Source organism: Montipora foliosa, chromosome 8 (genome assembly GCF_036669935.1).
Source record: "Montipora foliosa isolate CH-2021 chromosome 8, ASM3666993v2, whole genome shotgun sequence".
NCBI lineage: Eukaryota > Metazoa > Cnidaria > Anthozoa > Scleractinia > Acroporidae > Montipora > Montipora foliosa.
In genome coordinates this window covers 23,958,282-23,962,263 of record NC_090876.1, presented here as the reverse complement: position 1 = coordinate 23,962,263, position 3,982 = coordinate 23,958,282, and positions in this window count along the sequence as shown.

The window sequence follows — 3,982 nt, the reverse complement described above, 5'->3', positions numbered from 1 at the left end:
AAACGCAGCTATCAGCATGCCATTTTTTTTGCTCTACACGGTATTGGAGGTCGATTGGTTCAGAGGACCGAATTTTGCATTTGCGATCACCTTTTCTGATCGTCTCTTCACTGTTCTTAACGTTGCATCAATGCTGAGTTTGTTGGCGAATATGTACTTTGCGATTGCCTTCGACCTGAAATACTACGCATGGAAAAGTAACAAAAAGGCTATGTTCTGTTGTTGCATGATCTGGTTTTTCGGCATTGTAGTTTCGCAGCTGACCTCCCTTCCGATCTACAGCATGACTCTTGGTGATGCTCCAGTTACTGAATATAGAGCTGAAATCTTCAAACAAACCAGGCTTTATTTGGCAGTAATCGTGGCATTTTTCTTCTTTTGCGGATCACTGCTGGGGGGCTTGACTATTTACGGCATCAGGAAAAAAAACGCGAAGGTAATTTGATTGATATTTTACTGAGATTAGAATTTTTTTTTTTTGCTCTCCGCAGAGGGCAGCCTTCTATTTCTATTTATGCTCTGATACCTCGACTTCAGGTTATCTGTTTGTTAGCAATTCCTAGGCCCCACTGAGTACAAAGCGTGCGATTGGTGAATTCATGTTTGACAGACGTGAATCTGCGATTGCTCATAATCTCTTGTTTTGAGTACATTCGTTAATGCGAAAGGAAGCGTTTGAAGGGAGTGTTATATATTCAAAATCATTGATGCAAAGGAAAGCGTTCGAAGGGAAGCCTTTTTCTAAAAAGGGTAAGTTACAGTAGCTTGTCATGTCAGGTGTAAATGTAAGTATTTCGGGAAGTATTGATCATGGTAGCGAACGTTTAATCAAGTTTTGATAGAAGTTTATCAGAAGATGAATTGTTGTTTACAATTATTTCATTAGAATTTATTGCAAGTAGTAGATTATCTACAATGAGTGAAAAAAAATCAAATGCACCAGTAAAAATAAATCGTTCAATGCAAGTTAATATTACTCTTTTGTGTTTGCGTCTGTTAGAAACTACTGCCTTCAAAAATAAGCAAGTGAGAAGTTTTAAAAATGCATGCGTCAAGATAAAAATCAAGCCTCAACTAAAAAGTACAAAAGAATTCCACAACAAACTTGCGTATTTCTACAACATTAATTGATTATAATTTTCCAACCATCTTCAAGACCATGTGATATCACGGGGCAGCACTTCACTTCCAATATGGAACCTCTAGTCTATTAATTGTTTCAAAGGGTGGCTATTGTAGTTAGGGCCCTACGTTCGGGTTTCAAATCCTGCTCTTTCTTGTCATGGGAAAACCTCCTACGTAAATAGAAACCCTTAGCAACGGATTTTTTGGGCAATACATGTACCGCGAACCTCGGGAAATCATGTGATCTTGTCCTTGCCGTCACGGTTGCAGTCTGCGGTTCGAGTTTCAACTTCAAGACACCGTTCGTGCGGTAAGTGATTTACGGCAGCGTTTTATAACCAGAGATCAATCAGACCTCCCGTTTGACCATATCAGTCATGTTGTTACATCTGTTTGCAATCTATTGGGAAGAGGAGCCCATCACCCGGAGCCTCAATCTCCCTTATAAACCCTTGGAGACAACCTTTGCCCCTATCTTTTTTATTTTTAGAAGTTCGAATTCCCGCGAATTCATTATGCCGTCCAATTAGAACAAAGTTATTGTATTACGTCACAAGCAGTCACGCACCAGTGATCGCGTTCGTCTCACAAAATATTCTAAAAATAAAAAGATACGGGCAAAGGTTGACTCAAGGATGAAGTCTGGATGGAGGCTCTGGGTGATGGGCTCCTCCTGATTGGGAACAATTTTGAAGATGAAATATACGTTTTGGGAGAATTTGAGCTGTTTGGTTTGAGAGCAGCTGTAGCAATGAAAAATCCGTTATTCTAATGATCATAACAGGAAAGGCTTGCTACAAAGTTTAAAATCGAGCTAAACCCCTAACGACAAACGACTAACCGCAAACCGCGGTTCGCGGACGCTTGCGGTTTATCCCGAAAACGTCGGAGCTAAAGGTTTCTAATATCTTCCCCTATATTTTGCACTGCAAAGGTCGAAAATATAAGCTTTATCTTGCACATCGATTGGAATGCTCTGCAATTTCCATTCAATTAAACATCTAATCAATTACTGTATTGGTGAGAATGTTACGTAAGAAAAGTAGCATAATCATGGCTGTGGGTTAAGAGAACTTGTGTTAGTTTGAATATAAAAAGCTGACATAATAAAATTCCAATTTGAGGATTTTTCTCACACGATTCATTCGAGATTCAGTTCAAACTGCCAACCACTAGTAGCAGGCAACCGCTAAGAACAGTTCCTATGGAAACGACAGCAAAAATTGAGAAAACTAAAGAGGCGAGTAGTTTTTACCGACGTGTATGTGAGAGCTGAGGTGGACTGGGCTGGCGAGGCGATTCCTGAGGGCGCACCACCACCTTCGGAAGTAGCTGGCCAGGACAGCCATAAAAGACTGGTAAGGCTCTCATAAAGAGGAACAATTGAAGTGCACCTTGGGGTAACAAGGTCGTTACTTGTTACTTGGGGAAGCGTGGATACTCACGTCACAAGGGGTCGCAAGCAAACAAATAGAGGTCCTCAGGGCTTTCCTGCAGAGGAAACCCGGCAACCCTGCTAATCTCAAATCCTTGAGATATCTCGAGCGATAATCAGTGACCAACATCTTGCCTGAATAGCTTTGACAAATATTTCATATTATGGCTTTAGAGTATTTTAGAAAAGCAATTTAATAATTATGACTTAATGGAAGGTCAGAAAAGGGGCGCCATGGCTTGCTGTAGATCATTAGCACGGACAACGTGGTTATAGATAAATTGTCAACGGGGTATGGCTTGGGTGTATGTGAAGAAGGGTTACAATTCTGTCTTTCACAACTGGCCTAACGATATTATGGAAGTACCCTGGTCCCACAGCTGCCTCTGCAGGGTGATCTGGAAACACTGTGCAAGCTTGTATACCGGAATCGGAATTCCTACGAAAAAGAGAAATTAAATTAGGCATACTCTACCGTTAGCTTAAATAAGGGTCTTCCCTTGGGAGACGCACCTCGCATCGTTTCACTTCACTTTTTCACCGTTTACCTGGATATCGAATTTTATTATTCAACTGCAGTGGCAGAGTACAAATAACACCCAAAACGAGTGCAAATATCTCACCGTAATTGTACTCTAGAAGACCACTTTGATCGGTTTTTCACCAATGTATTAGAGTCCTCAGTTATCCAGTAGAACCTGTGCCATGGGCTCTCTTTTGCTGAGGGACGATATTGATGAATTCGTGGTAGTCGTTCCAAATTCTGGATATGATCGACTTACTTTTACTTTACTTTATTTATTTCACAGCAAAGAAGCAAATTAAAGGTGTACATATAGTTTACTTAACTATAACACTAAAACGAGTATGCTGTTGGAAGCCCACAGAACAGGAATGATCTTCTCTAACAAGTGTAGGCTGCCAAAAAATAAAAAATAAATAAATAAATAATAAAAATTATTAAATAAAAAATAAAAAATGTAAGATCAGTCATGGCGATCGATCTGAAGACAAAACAACTTTAACTCTTGTTTGAACTTAGAAACTGAGTCACTTTTTTGGCAGATATAGGTAACCTATTTCATAAACGTACAACTATAGGAAAAAAAGAATACTTTGAATGTGTCAGTTCTAGCATAAATAATTTTAAACATTAGTTCATTGTTTCTTAAATTATGAGATTCATGTTCGAGTTCATAAGACTGTAGATAACCAGACACATCAAGGTTATATTGACCGTGTATACATTTAAATAAGAAAAGTAAATCCAAGTAGATTCTTCTCGAGGAAAGTGACATCAGGCCAGTTTTCAGTAAACGATCAGAATATGGTAGCACGACGCTGTACACCTTCAATCATATTGCTTAAGTGGGCCTGATGGGGAGACCATAGTCAAGATGTGGTCTAACAAGATGAATATAA